Below are 18774 nucleotides of genomic sequence, written 5' to 3'. Positions count from 1 at the left end.
TTATTAGATTGTCCCTAAGCAATGTCCTAGTAAGGGCAAGATATCCACTGACGGTCCTATGATTAATTTAGTCTCTTTGTCCTAGGTCTGGAACTCTACCTTTAGCACAAAACACTAATTACTTAGTATTGCTAAACGGGTAAAAACAATTACGATTAAACTTACACTATCAAGTCTAAAGCTACTAAAATGCTATCCCTACTCTAGACCAAAGGAGATGCATATTGCCATGCTTAGTAAAGTGAAATTTGTAAACAATCAAGCAACAAGAAAAATACAGAAAACACTAGAGATTGGCATGAGTTCACCTGTTTCTTTTAAAGCGCTGGTTGGTGAAGAATTGTTTGCACTTGATTGTATGACTGTCAGTTGCGGTACTGAAGCGGAAGATGTAGTTTGGTGCTTGTATCTGTTTTATTCCGACAAAACATACTAAACAGAAAGAAAATTAAAAAGATAAAAAATAAAAAACATTGGTGCTAAACACCGGATTTGGCCGCCGAGGGGAAAAACCCAATGGGAAAAAGTGCCCTGGCTTCTAGTTCTTATTAAGAGAGTACAAGTGCTAGTCTTGCACTGGGGGTGGATGTATGTCTGCATTCTCAGGTGGGTGGACATCAATAGCTTCAGGATGTAAAGAGAACCCAGAACGTAATCCTACCCATGGAGAAGATGGCAAGGGAAGAAGTGCATCTTCACTAACATATGGTATCGGCACAGTAGGAAGGCTAAAGAGGCACCTATGGTTTTGAAACCGTTCTAAAGACTCACTCACATTGAGCCAAAACTGACATGTAGATTCATGGGGAAGAAGAACCTGCAAAATGGGAGGGGTTAGCAAATGAAGGGTGTCCTCGCGCCATGTTTGAGCTCTTTCCTCTTCCAGGAGTCTTTGTTGGTTGGGTCCATGTTGCGGCATCATAATTGCCCAGAGATTATGTAGTTGAGGTGTGACCCCCATGATCTGCTGCATCATACCAGTGCCATAGCGACGGAAGTATGTGCGACACTGCCAACATATATGGGAAGCATTCCCCAATACCATACGAGCATAGTCATGGCAGTGTGGAAACGGATGATGTTACTGGTAGTATAACTCCACAAATTGTCTTCCATAGCAATCCTCACCCACTGGGGCATAAAAATATCGGGAGTGCGTCTGAAAAGGTGCAATGCTGTAGCCCCCCTTGATGGTCAGGGTGAGTGCTATCTAGGTCCAAAGATGGACTGCATGTGTCCAGCCAAGTCTCCATTTGGTTATTCTACACAACACATAAGGGAGTGTTCAGATTTTAATGCAAGTTGAACGAAGAATGCTAGTATGTACAGGCATGACGGAAATAGAGCTAATAGATTCGATAGATGAATTGCCAAAAGTAGCTATTTTAGCATTATAGCTCTTTCAAAAATGAGTTTGCTTTTGGATGTAACATTATGCAAATTGTTTGTGGGGTGTTGACGTATGGCACAGGTTCCTTTTTGTTGGACTCTTCTTGGTACCCCTTTTAGAGTACGTGCAAGAGATTGAAGTTTAGTCGGAGGTGAGATTTTAGCTGTGTTCTTGCCATCCCATTGGGCTTTCAAAATTTTCTTGGGTCTTCAGAGTGCCCAACTCTAACACCTATGCCTGTAGACTTATGGTTGGTAATGTAATTTGATTAGGGAAAGAGTAGAATACCGATGACATTCTAAATAGTTGGAGTTGTAGGAAGAACACTCTTTCCTTGATAGTCAGGGAGTCTACTTGTTTAGGAGCCTGATTGAAAGTTGTCGGCTTTGTAAGACAAACTTTGACATTGCTTGTGTTTTGAGGAATAGACTCTGAACTTGATTCGGTTGCAATATTCTCCTTCTGAACTTGATTCGGTTGCAATATCCTCCTTCTGATGTGTTGCCTCTGAGATAAAAGTGAGTAAAGGTACCCACTTGCCTTTTTCTTCCCATGTCAGTTTGGAGTATCCCTTCCTGTTCGAAACCTTTTGATGATGTCCGATTGACGCATCAGCTTGTGTTTCCACCTGGACTCTTTCAGGCTTGGTAAGGCGTGGTTTCCAGTATTGATTTGGTTTCTGTAAGTGAGGTGGTATTGACTGCTTTTGTTCTTGAGTAGATTCAAGAACATAATTATGTTTTGCTGCAGTAGTCCCTGCATTCTTTTTTGGTACCACAAGGTAGTAGCACCCTCGTAGTAGCCTTGTGCTTGCAGAACCTTCTTTGGGATCCACCGTTGTTGAGTGGTCTTGTTGGAGGTGAAACTGTTGGTTTTGGTGAACCTCCTCTTTAGCTTTGTATTCCTTGGATGTTCCTTGGCAGCATTGGCTCTTGGCTTGCGAGCTGCTTTAGGTAACCAGATTTGAATTCTAAGCGCTTCCCCCCTTCCGTAGCCTTGTGCATATAAGAGAGATGTTGGCACATGCCATCCTTGAGTATTGTCATTGTCATTATTCACCCAAATCATTGGATCTTTTGAGGATGTCTCTATCACAGTAGGGATGGTTTCCACCTTTTGAAAAGATGGGAGTGCTGAAGCACTTGATCCTGTAGGTGAGTAGAATTTACCAACAAGGTGTATTGTCGTGAGTTCCAGTCTATACCGCATCTGGTGGTTCTAATCCATGATCTGCCTAGAACAACATCCACCACTGCTTGGCTCTTGTTAGCAACATAAAAAGTCACGTGCATAGATTGATCCTGAATGGATATATTAATATAGCACTTGCCTTAGGCTGGGGTTTCATCACCAGAGAAACTCTGGAAGTTCAATGATGCATTGCTGATGAGCAAAGGTTGGCCTAATGATGTCCATGCTTCATAGGACAAAACATTGCAGTCAGCTCCCGAATCTATAAGTGCAGACGCTGCAAAGATTGCTCTTTGAGTAGGGATCCTTACTTCAATATGAAAGGGATCTACAAAGTCTTCATCATCATTCAAGTGGATGGCCCATGATAGCTGCCTTGCGGCGCTCTCATGCTAGTGCTACTCTAGCCTTAGCTTCTTCTTTTGCTTGACTTTGTAACAAAGCGTGAGCTTTCTTACGTGTCTGAGTAGCATGTATGCGTATCAGCATATCATCCATTTAGAGGTTCTTCATAGCGCTTCAAGCGGCTACCATTGATGAAGTTAGTCATTGGCTCTCCATCTAAGGTTTCCAACCTTACTACACCACTCGCACTAAGCTCGTTGATCACAAATGGACCAAGTCCTCGCATTTTCAGCTTGCGTTTTTGTTTCTTCAATGTGTAAAGCAACACTAAATCACCTCTCCTGAAGCGACCTTTCTTCACATGCGTATCATGCCAATGCTTTTGGCGTCGTTTTTTAGCATACATGCCAATGACTGCCAATAGCCTGTCTTCATCTAGCCTCTCCAATTCATCGATCCGTGTAGAGAATTCATGATCCGTCCACTCAAGTTGTTTTGCAACTCAAAGTGTAGGTACAATAAATTCTATCGGAAGGATAGCGTCCAATCCAAAAACTAGATTGAAAGGTGTCGTGTCTATAGACGTTTTGTAAGCAATTCAGTAAGCCCATAGAACTGAGTGAAGTTTCTGTTCCCAATCTATTCTATGTCCCTCAACAATCTTTGTAAGCGCAGTGCAAAGAGTCTTGTTTGTGCTCTCAGCTTGACCATTTGCTTGCGGGTGATAAGGCGCTGACCTCTTATGGATGACCATAAAGTCTTCCAAAATAAAGGTAACAACTTCATTGATAAAATGCACACCTTGGTCACTCACAATCTCAATAGGTAATCCGTAGCATGTAAACACATGTTCGTATAAAAACTTTGCAGTGGTCCTAGCATCGTTTTTTACTATGGCTTTTGCTTCTACCCACTTCGTAAGATAATCTGTGGCTACAATGATATACTCAGCATGTGTATGGCATGCTGGTGGTTTAATTGGTCCCACAAAATCAATTCCCCATTTGGCAAAATCTCTAACCCCCAAAATTGGTCTCAATGGCATGTCCTCATACTTGGTAGGAGGTTTGGCTCTTTGACATTGATCACATCATTTGACATAATCTATTACATCATGAAAGAGCGTAGGCCACCATAGTCCTGACCATAGTATAAGTTTGGCAGTTGTTTCTCCACAGAAATGTCCACCCCCAACTCCTGAATGTGCATGAGTCAATACGCTAAGGTAGTCACTCTCACAAACACAAGTCCGTAGGTTTCCATCTTTGCCCCTTTTGTACAGGTAGCCTTCAATAATCTGAAAACTCGCTGCTTCTACCTCTATGGCTCTCTTTCTATGCCTAGGCATCTTATCCTCCGTATGACCCTGCTTCAAATACTTCACAATGTACGAACTCCAATTGGGTGTTGTTGAAATATAAAATATGTTGAGAGATATAATCGTGGTGTTGTGTGTATGAGGGAAAGCACCCTAGAGGTGCAAGATATTGTGTGTATGTGTGTATGTGGGAAAGCACCCTAGAGGTGCAAGATATTGTGGTGAGATAGGAATGCCACATGTAATATTGCATGGTGTGTGAGTGTTGACCAAAAGAGTGGAAAAGGAGTTGCCACATGGATGATGATGTGTAAAGTGGGATAAGGCTAGAGAGCCTATATCATTGTATGGTTCATTGTGATATGCAATACAAGGGAATAGTGTTGAGTGTGCAATCTCTCTCTCTCTCTAGTCATGGAGTTTTTAGTGTGGTTTAATCCACCTTAATCTTATGCTTAATCCTTGTCCTTCACCATGATCAATCCTCTTTCTAGAATCTTAACATGGTATCAGAGCCAAATGGGCTCTTGGTCATGTGGGTGATTATTATGTATATTAGTTTGGTTGTGTGTTTCTTTGATTAAGCATTATTTTCAGTTATTATGAGAAAAAAATTATGCACACTCATATTATCATTTAGATTTGTATTTGTGAGAGGATTGAGAGGAGATTTGCAACAAGGAGGTTGCATAGAAGCTGCCCAAGAGAGTTGCAAATGGAGTTTTGCAACATGGAGAGTTTGCTCATCATCAAGGAAGCTGAAAATGGAGATTTCAGCATTATGAAGGCTATGGAGTCTTCATCACCGTCAAGGAGAAGCTGCCAAGAGAAGATATGCTGCTGATTATGCCTCAAGAAGGTTGGTTTTGTGAAGTTTTACCTCAACGTTTTGTGTTTGAGCATGGAAAAATGCTCAATGTATAAGGGTTGCTTAATGGGATGGAAGAATCCCAAGGTTCTTTGCTTCCAAGCAAAGAGTGTAAGAGGTTCAATGCTTGTCTAAGAAGGGACAAGCGGTTATGGGCTTGGAAGAAGTCCATGGTTGAGCACATTGGAAAGAGTGATGCTCATGGTTTTGCTCATAGAAGATGGGCAATGTTTGGTGGAAGCTTTTGGAGTTTTCACATTGGTTTGCACCTTGGTTTCTTGAGAGAAACCAAAATGGAAAAGCACCCTTGAATGGATGCATGCATTGAAGGAAAAGCATGCTGATTTGGAGCTCATGGTAGCCATGTCAATGGCAATGAAAATCCCAATGAGGAGATTTGTTGGGTGAATCAAAGAAGAGATAGTTGGTGTGTGAAACCAGTTGTGTCATGGGAGGAGCTGCATATGGAGCTCATGAGGAGCTCAATGGTATTGTGGCCATGCTGGTGGCCAAGTTCAAAATTCAGAGGAACGGCTGAGGAATCAAGAGATGACAAAGCTCTAAGCTGTAGTCTTGAGCAAAATGAAGAAGGCCAACAACTATCGTAGCAAAGTGAGCTGCAGAGAACGATAGCACTAAGAACAGACATAGCAGGCAGGAGCCTTAAAAACAATAAAGCACTGAAGTTGGTGGAAGCCGTAGAGGAAGTAGGCAATGAGGCCGGTGGAAACTGTAGAAGAAGCAGCCAGCATAAGTAGATTCAACAACAACAAAAGACGGAAAGATGCATTTTCAGCGAACAACACAGTGAACAAGCCAAGCAGGAGCGCAGCAAACAGGAGATGAAGAGGCGTAGCGAATCAGAAGCAGCGTAAATGAAGTAACAAGGAAAATAGCAGCGTGTCATCAGATGGTGGACTGAATCAGGATGATTGACGCCCAGTACAAGGCGACAGGGGCTGCTGTGGAGACCTCAGGTGACAGTAGCAGCTGTAGCCGAGGAGAGCGTGTGCAGACCCGTACACAGAGGGGTGAAACCCGCCTAGCTGTTGCAGAGGTAGCCCAATGCAGGAAGCAGCATCAAACATCAACGCTGGAGGAGACCGCCATAGCTGGCTGCTGTGCAGAATCGAGGCAAGGAGAGAAGAAGCCTGAGCAAGAAGAAGACCCATTGGCTGTGGGTCCCAAAGTTGCAGCGTGTAGCAGCAGTCAAAGTGCGGTGCAGCCAGCAAGATTCTGCAAGATGTAGCAGAGGAAGCTCCGTAGTTAATGCCGACAGGTGTGCGCTATCAAATAAAAGGTTTTATTTATTTATTAAAAAAAACCTTTAAGAGGATAATTTCACACAATCCCAAACAAGCATATGTTCACATGGATGGTTTTTATAACCTATTTCAAAGGATTGTTCCTATGTGGGTGCCTTGCTTGACTACGGTTGAAATGGAAGTTGTCAAAAATAAAAATAAAATTCACCCATGTACTTAGGGGTAATCGTCCCCGAGCCTGCTTGCTCAAATGAGAAATTTTTGTATTCACCCATTGGTATGAGGGTTGCCTTGCCCGAGCTCACCTAGAAGCTCAAAAATTATTGTTGTGATGTGTGCAAGAGCGAGGCACGTGTGAGGTGCATGCGCAGGGGTTGGTTCCCACCCGAACTTCTACGTTCAAATCGGACTCAGTTGTTCCACTGTGAGCGATGAGTCGGCTCAAAATGGATTAGGTGTCAAAGATGGTAGACAGGGGCACACATGTTTGGTTGATGGACACTCCAATGTATCATTGAGGGGGAGTGTTGAGAGGTAGCGATTGCGATTGTGCAATGCTACATTGATATGGGTGATGGGTGATGTGTGAGTAGTAGAACATCTCGATTAAGAGGGGGTGTTGAGAGATATAATCGTGGTGTTGTGTGTATGAGGGAAAGCACCCTAGAGGTGCAAGATATTGTGTGTATGTGTGTATGTGGGAAAGCACCCTAGAGGTGCAAGATATTGTGGTGAGATAGGAATGCCACATGTAATATTGCATGGTGTGTGAGTGTTGACCAAAAGAGTGGAAAAGGAGTTGCCACATGGATGATGATGTGTAAAGTGGGATAAGGCTAGAGAGCCTATATCATTGTATGGTTCATTGTGATATGCAATACAAGGGAATAGTGTTGAGTGTGCAATCTCTCTCTCTCTCTCTAGTCATTGAGTTTTTAGTGTGGTTTAATCCACCTTAATCTTATGCTTAATCCTTGTCCTTCACCATGATCAATCCCATTTCTAGAATCTTAACAAAATAGAGTCACATGAGGAATGGGTTTCCTTTGTTGACAAATTTTACAATTCCGTACGTACTCTTCTGTATCAGCATGAAGTGTTGGCCACCAATATCCTTCCCACAAAACTCTTTTAACCGTATCCTTTCCAGAGATGTGTCTGCCTCCTAAGCTCACGTGGACATATGAGATAATCATATTGATCAGGGTCAGGGCATAGACGAAGTATTCCATCTTTTCCTAATTTATACAATCGTCCAAAAAGAAGCTTATAAAAAGGAGCACAATGCTCTAAGGTCATTATCTTTTCATTGGTGGGACTAATGGGGTTAACAAATCCTGTCGTTAAAACTTGAATGATGGGTTCTACCCATCTTGGTGCTGTCTCAACCAAGAATAGAGTGGCATCAGGAATATTATCATCTATACCAATGGGTGCTTCTCCCGAAGTTATCCTGGAAAGATGATCAGCCCGCTGATGCATTTTTCCCTTCTTTACTGCTACTTCAAATTCAAATTCAAGTAGAATAACAAACCAGCGTACAATCCTTCCAGTTGCACATGGCTTGTTCACAAGGTAAAGCAAAGCTTGATGATCTACGAAGAATGTAAATTTGTTGGCCAAAAGGTAATGCCGAAACTTCTTCACAGCATAGATCATAGCTAAGCCTTCTCTTTCCGTGGTGGTGTAATTCTTTTCAGCACTATTCAACTGGCGGCTAGCATATGAGACTGGAAAGTCCATTTTGTTCTCGCCTGCTTGCGCTAAAATACAACCAGTTGCAAAAGCCAAAGCATCTATATGTACATGAAATAAATTATCCCAATCCAACGATCTGAGAATAGGTGCCGTCACTAATGCTTTCTTCAGCTTTTCAAAGGCTTCTTCACAATCCTCTGTCCATTCAAATACAACAAGGAGTGCGTACAATGGCCGTGCTATTTCAGCGTACATGTAGATAAATCTACGATAGTAGCCACAATGACCCATGAAAACTTGTACCCCTTTTGCATTGTAAGGTCTAGGTAGCTCAACAATAACAGCTATCTTTTCCGCATCTGTGGATATACCATTCCTAGACACAATGTGGCCTAAAATCTTCCCTTGCCTAACCATAAACTTGCATTTATCAGGGTTAAGGCATATGCGATACACTCTGCATTTCTCAAAGATTTTTTTGAGATGCTCTATGTGTTCTTCTCTGTCGATGGAATGCACACACAAGTCATCCATGAATATTTCAAGAAATAATCGGAGGTATTCTTTGAACGCATGGCTCATCAGCCTTTGAAAGATGGCTGGAGCATTAGTCAAACCAAAAGACATGACTCTATATGCAAACACTTCCCATTCTGTAGCAAATGTGGTTTTATGTTGATCCTTGGGATCAATAGATACCTGGTTGTAGCCCAAAAATCCATCAAGAAAACTGTATGCCTTCTTACCAGCTACCCTCTCCAATACATGATCAGTGAGTGGAAGCGGATAGTGGTCCCGGACAGTAGCAGCATTTACTTTCTTTAGATTGACACATACTCGTAGTTTTCCATTCTTCTTAGGTACTACCACAATCGGTGAAACCCATTCTGTATGTTCAATCTCATAAATAAATTCAGCCACCCGCTAACAGCTTGTCAATCTCTTCTTTGATCTTTTTGGCAAAATTATCGTTATACGTGTAAGGACGCTGCTTGGACGGCTTGGCATCCTCTCGCATTCGCTTGGTTCTGCCAGGTCTATTTCCTTGGCGTCCTCAAGGCCATCATAGGAAACTCTTGGTTCCTCAGGTTTCTGTCGAACAGGTTGTTGCAAGACTATTTTTCGATCTTGTATGGTGAATTTCTTGAAGTTTGAGGGGATATTTGTGGTATCCTCTTCTTCCTTTGAGTCATCACTCATGGAAGACCATGCTGCTTTTAGCATTCTCTTCCGTTCTTGCACTAGAGCTTTACGCTCCACTCTCGTCATGGTGCTTTGTTCAGTCTTGACTGAATGCACTGAAGCCTTAGATTTTAGCTTCGGTTTCCGTTTCCTGCTTCCATCTTTGTGTTGCATCCTTGCATTGATAGGTATCGGAAGCGAAGGAGGTTGCCGCGCAGGAGCAACACGCAAGGTCTTGCCGACGCTGGAAGCACTTATGAGACGGACGTCGATAGAACCCAGTGATGGAAGGCAACAGACGGAACGTCGACAGTCAACGGGAGAAATGCAAGAAGGCGACCAGCCGGCGCCTTGGCCTGAGCAAGTGAAACCCCAAGATAAGAAGAAGCCATGCTACCCAAGACATTATCATAGTTCCTGTGTCGGTGACCGTGAGCATTACCATAAAAGTTGAGGTGGGGGCGACGGTAGAGGTGCCCAAGAGCCAGCAGAAGTGCATGCTGAAGAATGCGGCATCCGGATACGAGCTCGGGCCCGTGACCCTTCCAGACCACAACCTCGTGGTCATCGTGGAGGCAGCGAGGCTGCTGGAAGGTGACTGTAGCGAAGAAGGTGAAAGAAGGCGAGGCGGAGGAGGGTGCCTGGCCGCTGAAGGGCCGCGAGGAGGTGAAGGAGAAGGCAAAGGAGAGGCCAATGGCGCAGCAGAGAAGGTGTGGAGGTGAAGGCGACAGCAGATTCGCGAGGATAAGAGGATAAGGTTAGTATTTTATTTTTTATTTTTTATTTTTTTATTATTATTTTTTTGAATTTTTCAAAATCTACATACCAATTTTCATGTTTTTTGCATTTTAAAATAATAATAATAATAATAATAATAATAAGTAAAAAACAATAAAAATAATTTTAAAAAAAAAATCTGTAAATTATGTGTTTTCTTAGGAGTCCACATTTTCTGCATATTCTACATTTTTTTAAAATTTTTGTAATTTTTTACATAATTAGTGTAATCTACATAATTAGTATTTTTATGTAATTAGTAAAAAAATAAAATAATAATAAAATAAAATAAAATAAAATATGTATTTACACACATATTCATGTTAGTTGCATTTAGTGGTTAGGTACGGTTTTATATTTATATATATATATATATATAAATTCAAAAACTGGACACTGCAACGTGCTAAAAATAGCGTATGCATCTACGCTCGGGAATAATACTAGGGGGACGTAACACTAGTGCACCATCTAGGGTAACCACTCAAGGGAGCGGCACTCAATCGGTTGTTGGCAACTTGGAGAGCATTCTCGAGACATCTTCGGAGTCTCAAACAGAGAGCCTCTCAAGAATCAAGAGTGATATTTCAATGGACGTAAACGAGTCATTTGGCAAGAATAGACCATCCACACCCATTGGTATGGCAGATTCTGCTAATCCATTTGAAATCCCAGATGGGGAGTTGATTGACAACATGAGACTCCATTTCTTGTATACAAACGCGCATGGCGATGAGATCTACAAAGATCCAATGAGCCGGTTTGTTGTTAAAATTGCAGACATTCATTCTGCGTTTGAACCAACACCATGGGTAAACTACCAAGACGATATGTACATGGGTAGAAATGGAGTACGCTACGAGGTCACCAAAAATCTTGAAAAAGTGGATGCTTTGGGTGTACTTCAACCTAGCGCACAAGCAAAGTAGAAGAAGGAGCTTCCATCGGACCTAAATGTGCCAGGAGGGAACATCGTGCAGACCTGGTACGCCCATTTCTTTACTTGAAGAATTGTTTTCCACAGGAATTGGGAGGATAGAGAAAGAACTGGAAAAGAAAAAGAGACCAAGAAAAACCCATGGGACATAGTGAAAGAAATTCCAGTAGTTAAAATCTATCAAGACGACCCAATTAAAGAGGTGTATAGGGATGTGGTAGAAACCTACTATGCAACCACTAAGAACCCGAGCTTAGAGCTTCCAGTCATGCATACAATAACTGTAGAGCATCTAGAAGTGTTCACTAAGCGTGTTCATGATAGATGGGGGAACGACTTTAGAACCCTTGAATGGCCAGAGGTTAGGGAAATGACATGGAAAGGAAGGCCCCTTTTCACTGAGGTGTCTACCTTAGACACGGCACGTCCAGATGAATCTGCCTTTTGAGGAGAAACACTAGCACCACCATGGGCTAGAACCCCAAGTGTGGCTCGACCAGCACCTTCCATGCGAACAACTGCTAAAGGACTAGTCTTTCCAACGATTGATCCTATGAGGAGACCCGGGGCTATTAGAGAATTTAGGGGAGAAGAAAGACCACGAGCAAGTGGATATGTACCTCCAAGAGAACCCCATAGACCAAGTGAACTGACATTTGAAGAGCCTAGAGTTAGAGGCCGAGACTCATATAGGAGACATGACGATGAATATTCTAGAAAAGTGAGGCCATTTGCACTGCAAAAGCTTGTCAAGAAGTATGACGGATCCGGTGACCCATATGACCATATAGCAGCTTTTAAGCAAGCTATACATGCGGAGCAAGTCATGGATACGCATACGCAAATCGAGGGATTTGGCTTGATGCTAGAGAGTAAGTCTTTATCATGGCTTCAGACTTTAGAGCCTGAGGCAAAGCGATCTTTCAATGGGCTGGAAAAGAGCTTTATAGCTGCATTTAAAAAAATGGGAATTAAGCACAAAGCGGAAGCTCAAATTTACGCTTTTAAGCAAAAAGATCCAGAATCTGTGCGAGATTGCGTAAATAGGCTAAAGCAGTACATCAATCGATGCCCTGACGATGAGAAGCCAAGCCAAGGAAGATTAATTTCTATCTTCCTGGAAGGCTTACGAAACAAGACGCTTCACGCTCACTTGTACGCAAAGAAGCATGTTATCTTCAATGAGTGTTGCATGGATGCCATGGATTACGATGACAACTTTGACATGACTGGCATGGGAAACCAAGATAGTCATCCGGAGGATAAACGTAGCTCTGGGAAGGGCTGTGACTCTAGTGTGCCATTAGTTAATCCAGATCAGATTGCCGAGATAGTATTGAAAAAGATGGGGCAATACTACAGACCTTCCTACCGACCCCAACCATCATACATGCATACTGTACCTACAGGCCCCTACGTCTGTGGAGGATGTGGAGGTAGCCATAAAACCGAGGAGTGCCCAACCTTCTCACCATTGGTTGGCAATCAACCAACAAAGAAGTGGTGCCAGCTTTGTAAATGGAACTACACACATGTGACTTCGGACTGCAATCACATTGCAAGGATACAAAGGGAACAAGCAAACAACTCTACACCTAGGTAGTAAGTTGTGAACCATGAGAGAACCTTAGTTGCTCAAGAGCAAGCACGGCCGGTGCTAGGAGCTCAACCTCCTCCACCTGGCACAGCTTCCTTTAGATATGTGGAATATGAGAATCCTGAATCAGGAATGGAGATGGTTAGCTCTCAACCATACTACATTGAAATGGAGCATCCTCTTGTCGAACCCTACTTTGAGAACCCCACCGGCGGACCAAGCCTAGCTCATGACTTTCATGGAGACCCAAGCTCTTTGATGCTTATAGGATCTCAGCCAACCAAGACTCAAGGTTATCCAGGACCATATCCTACAAAGAGACTATACCCCACGCAACAAACAGGACCATGCTACGAATGTGGTGGACCACATTGGGCGAGAGAATGTCCAAACAAGAAACGACCTCTCTTAGCTAACATAGGCACAACATCTACGTTTCCACCTATAGAGAGGTTTTGCCAAGGGTGTAGCATTGACCATCTACCAAAGGATTGCTTGTTGAAGCTTGCGGATCTGGCAGCACGAAAAGCTAAAGCGCCCCTCAACTATGTTGAAGTGATTCCATCACCCACGACATCTGAGGAGGAGAATGAACTAGTGTCCCTAAGAGTAGTGACTAGAGCCCAAGCGCAAAAGAATGTCAAAGAGGTTGTTGAGAAACCCTCTGAGATTAAGGTTTTATCCAAAGATGGAAAAGAGAGAAAGAAATCAACTCGACGTAAACCACGCAGCAAGGGGAGTAAGAAGTCGAAGGAGCACAAGAGCTCTGATGGAGGAAATTCTATCCCAAAAGAGCTAGAAGGAATGTTGAAAACAAAACAAATAGGAGAAAAAACTCAAAATGAGCAAAAGGGAAAAGCATCCGAGTCTGAGGAAAGCTCAGGAGGATCAGTCCTTGTGGACAAGGTGTACGAGCCTTTAGATGCAGCGCTTCAAGCGTATAATAGTAGGATCACAGCTCTGACCGAGCTGCCTAAGAAGCTGCAAGAATATCCCAACCCTCGTGAAGAGACAATCAACTTGGCTATCCATAAGCAGTTGATTAGGGATACTCAGACTCTAATAGACGGCCCACCACCTATGTACGCAAGAGGACCTGCTTCTTTGAAGCCTAACTTAAAGACAATACCAGAAGCCACGCCAAGCATGGAAAAGGGAAGTGAAGTTGTATCTCTACATTTCCCAGAAATGCTTGAAGGAGATGATTTACCTCATACCAATGCAGACGAGTCAAAACCATTGACTACCGTGGATTTTGGAGATGAAATTCCTAAAATAGAGGAAGCAGTAGCAAGGGAGATGTGGGAAGCGGTGCAAAAACAAGTTGAGGATCTAGCATCTTCTGACAAGTCACCACCGTTCTCTATAGTAGAATTCTCGAATCAAAGGGTTCAAGAATTAGATGCTTTATCTCTACCACATGATGCTCAGACTGTTGTCTCAGCTCGGAGCAAGAAGCTCACATGCAAGACACTGCCCTCATATTTAGGACTGTACAAAGCACATAGCCAAATCATGCGAGTACCATCCATGACACAACAAGACATAGGGAGTTTACAAGCTTTAATGTCGGCACTAGTTACGTGTACCATTCCACTCGTAGAGCTCTTAAAGCTTAGGCCAAGATTGTGGGAAGAAGTGGCTACACAATTAACTGAGCAAGGATTGTGGAACCAGAACATCTAGGTTAAGGAGTTGTTGAAGGCAACGGCTTCTGAGCTAATGCTTAAGCAAACAATCCCGGTTCCTGTGATGAACAAAGTTGGCAAGCATTGTGAAGACGATGAAGGAAATACTACGCTTCCTGTGGAGATCAACAAGATTGAATCTATAGCTATTCTAGATAGCGGAGCAGGGGTGAGTATAGCAACAAAAATTGTATGGGAAATGTGGGAAAAACCTGCAATTAGAAGTACAAGGATGAGTTTGCAATTGGCAGATGGAAATCTAGAGATTCCCATAGGATTGCTTGAGAATGTTATAGTCAAGTCATGTGGCATTGAGTATGGACATACCTTTGCTATCGTAGACTTTGGCAAGAACACAAATTACGGAGTGATCCTAGGAAGGCCATTCATGCGCCAATTCAAAATGATTCAAGACTGGGGTTATAATTACTTGTACCTTAGACATGAAAATGTAACCATGAGGGTGAATCTGAAAAACCATGCTTATCGAGATGTGACGCACTCTCCTGTGGATGAGTTTGATTCCGCTTCTTCAGAAGCATCGGGAGCAACTATGTCTGAAGGAAGAGCTCATCTATGGATCTTCAGAAGCATCGGGAGCAACTATGTCTGAAGGAAGAGCTGATCTATGGATCTGTGGAGCATCTTGTCGAGACTTGCAACCTGGAAATGTTACCATAGACATAAGTGTGACGGATGAGGCGTATATCCCTATACCTTTTCCTGAGAACTTGATAGATCCTTTAGAATGGAACCATGTTTTAGCTACCATAGACACTTGTGCATTGCCAAGGCAAACACAGTTCTGTGATCCAGATGGGTATGACATTATTCTCGTAAGAATGCTAAGACCAATCTATGCAGAGGAACCTCAAGAAGCCCCTAGGTATGAAGCAAACAAATCATTATTGCTAGGAGATATGGTATCTGTAGAGGAAGTATCCCCTCTTGAGTACAGCTCAGCTGACGAAGGAGATGAGGATAGATGCTTAGAATCCTCTGATGGGAAGGATTCTGATGACAATGCCATAGTGTTATATGTACATTATGTGTGCTATGTTATATACACATTATGTGTGCATATACTAGGAGGCTAACCCACATTAGGCTTGTGAGCATGGGAGCATGGGAACAAGCTCTAGTGGATCATGGGTTAGGACTAACCTTAAGGTTTAAGGTTAGGGTCAGGCATCCAAGGGTCACACATGAGGAATGGAAAGTCAAGAGTCACTTGAGGGCCCTCCTATATAATAGGGGCATGGGGCACACTCAAGGGGGCTTGGAGCTTGGAGGCTTGGAGGCTTATGCTATGGTCTCTTGTGTAGAGATCCATATCTACTCACCTACCATTTCACACTATAGCTACATGCTATTGGATTGTGTTATACCTCTTGATGGTATGGGACATCAAGGTAGAGGTATGATGTATTTCATTCATTATTCATGTGTGCATCCCTTGGGCTCGGGGGTGGTTGGGTGGTTGAGTTTATGCCTGTTCTATGCATGTTTTATGCATAACAATTATCTAGAGAGATCTTAGGGTTTTAACAGTGGTATCAGAGCAATCTCTATTTAATTGTTGATTTTTTTTAGTAAATTTTAATATTTACTAATAAAATGTTATCTTTTGTTGATTTGTGTTGATGAATTGCACGTGGATCATCGATATGGTGATTGGAACGTGTGTAACTACAATTCAATGGACGAATCGACGTTGCGGGGAAATACCGTGAGTTAATGCTATTTTTCCCTATTTTTTATGGTTAAAATCAAGCATTAATGGAATTTTTTACAAAAATACCATATGGTTTATGGTGGATATTTTTGTAGGATGGATTCCCTGAATTTCTAGAATTTTTAGAAATTTTTCCTAATTTTTTAGGATTTTTTTGAGCATTTTTATGATTAAAAATGTATTTTTATACATTTTTTGCGAGTTTTTTCCGCGGGAATGCGATCAAATTTCTGTCAATTTCTACTGAAATTCAGTAGGGGACAGCATGTTGATGCATGAGATGCTCTCCCGTGTGCGTGGGACTCTCTCCGCCTCTCAAATCTGATTTTTCTTTCTCTTTTCCGGGTGAAAATTCTATTAAAAATGAATTTTTTAAACATTAATCATAATTAATGTTAATTATGATTAAAGATTTAATTAAAAAAGCTTAATTAATCATTAAGCTAATCTCTGATTAGCAGAGAAGGGAGAGGAAAGAGAATGGAAGAGATTGGAGGAGAGGAGGAAAGGGAGGAGAGAGGGGAGAAGAGAGAAATTATACTCTCTATCTCTCTCTCTGTCATGCGCAGGCGACGGGAGGGGGGGGGGCTGCGCTGCAGCCGGCGAAAAAAATCGCCCCCCCCCCCCCCTAAAAAAATCAAAAGGCATAAAGCCTTAATGCTTATTTTATATATATTTTTTTCATTTTTTAAAAAAATGAGTTTTTTATTTAAAAAAAAGCTTTTTGATATTTTTTCAGAAAAAAGCTTGAAAATAAGCCTGGAAAATACTGAAAAATAGGGGATTTGAGAAAAAAATTCTCTGAAATTTTCTTCTTAAAATTTCTTGGCTTTTCAACTTCCGGAAAACCTTTGGCTTTCCGTTTTCCCGAAACCTTTTGGCTTTCCGAATTCCGGAAAAACTTTTGACCTTCCGTATTCCGGAAACCTTTGACCTTTCACATTCCGATTTTTTTTTGTCTTTTCATTTTTCCAAAACTTTTGGCTTTCCGTATTCCGGGAAAACCATTGGAATTCCGAAATTTTTTGACCGTTCGTATTCTAAATGCGTTCGGGGTTGATTAAAAATTTCAAAAAATTCCTGAAAATTAGTGAAAAATTAGACAAAGGTTATTTTAAATTTTGGAAAAATGTGGGGTTGGTGTTTGGCATGTGGTGTGTCCATTCGGGCGCCCGTGACCATTCAAATTCCTTTAAAATTATATTTTTTGATCCAGAAAATTAGAAAAATCCATTAAAATTAAAAATTTTCATTGGATTTGAGAATTATCGGGCGGAATTGGAAATTTCGTGAACGATGGGATTCTCAGGGAAAATTAGGAATATTCTAGATATTATATTTAGAAATCCTAAAAATTGGTATTTTTAAAATATCAATGGTAATTTGGCAAATTAAATTGCTAAAAATTTTCTGGAAAAATATAGGTTTGGAATGCCATGAGATAGGTTTGGTGGAATTCAAAATTATTATATTTTGAGGCCCTGTAAAATTTGGGAAAATTAGAAAAAAATCATGATAATTTTTTTTTCTCGAGAATTTAATATTTTCGAGGGTTATTTAATGTTGAAGTACGTTTTCTCGTGCTGACATTAGATAGATGCGTGTTATTCGCATATTATTAATACGATTATACCTCGTATTAATGGATATTTATGTTTGGATTAATTCTAAACGATGTATTCATGATTTTTGACCATTGTTTAGCCATTCTTTTTGGACATGTTCCTTAATTTGGCTATAATTTTCGTTCAAAGTGTGTTTCACCTTTGACACTTTTCCATGATAATTTATTTTGCACTTATTAAAGTGTGGATTGTGCTTAATTTCTTAAGCCTAAGACAAAGTCTATCATGGATTAGTTGATCGGTTTGTTTTGGTGGATTTCTATTGGATGTTTTCCAAGTTTTACAAGGACTCATCAGGTTTTGCCTAGATCACTTGTGTCTAGGGGTTTTTCTTATTGAGTGCTACACACACGTGTTTCACTTTCTTACTTTGGAGTTTTATTTGAACAATATAACGTTCATATACTCCGGATTGATGAGTTGGCCACCAATTTAAATGCTTCTTTTGGCATGATTTATGTCCATTAGATGGTATGCATTGATTTTTATGATCAACTATGTTTTTTATGGATTGAAGGAGCTTCTATGCTTTTATCCATGGTTTTATAAGGATCTTTTGATCTTTTGAATAATTACATGTGCTTTGAAGGTAGCATTTGCCTTCGTTTTTTGCACATATTTTTGGAGTATATTTCTTGTACTCTTGTGCATATTCCAACTCAGATACCTAGTTACTTACATATCTAGGTGAGTTATTTTTCTACCCTAACTTTATTGTGTTTTGGGTAGTTATCATTAGAAAGGCGCCAATAATTCAATTTCTTTTCTAATGATGTACTCAGAAGGATTTATTCCTTGATGTACTCTGAAGGATTTATTCCTTGATGTAGTCTCAGGTATATAGAGACAGGTTTAGTATGTGAAAGTCTGGATAAGGCCATCTTATTCCTTTTATACAGGATTTTATTCATATTTTCCTAGACGGCATACTAGGGAGTTTCAAATTGTTAAGGTATGTATGGGTGGTATCATGGTGGTATGGGACGCTAGGGATCCCTCACATATATTATCTTATGGGATAATTTGGGCTCAAGATTGTTGCTTTGCTTACATCACTTAGCATGTTGACCTCAACATTCAAAGACAATCTTATTTTCTAAATTCACTAGAAGTTATAGTATGGGCATTCTCTAGATAAACTTCTTTTATCTATAACCT

The sequence above is a fragment of the Cibotium barometz genome, chromosome 54, assembly GCF_041138505.1.
Source record: "Cibotium barometz isolate CiBa-2024 chromosome 54, ASM4113850v1, whole genome shotgun sequence".
NCBI lineage: Eukaryota > Viridiplantae > Streptophyta > Polypodiopsida > Cyatheales > Cibotiaceae > Cibotium > Cibotium barometz.
The sequence above is the reverse complement of the archived record's forward strand: the minus strand, read 5'-3'. Positions refer to the sequence as shown.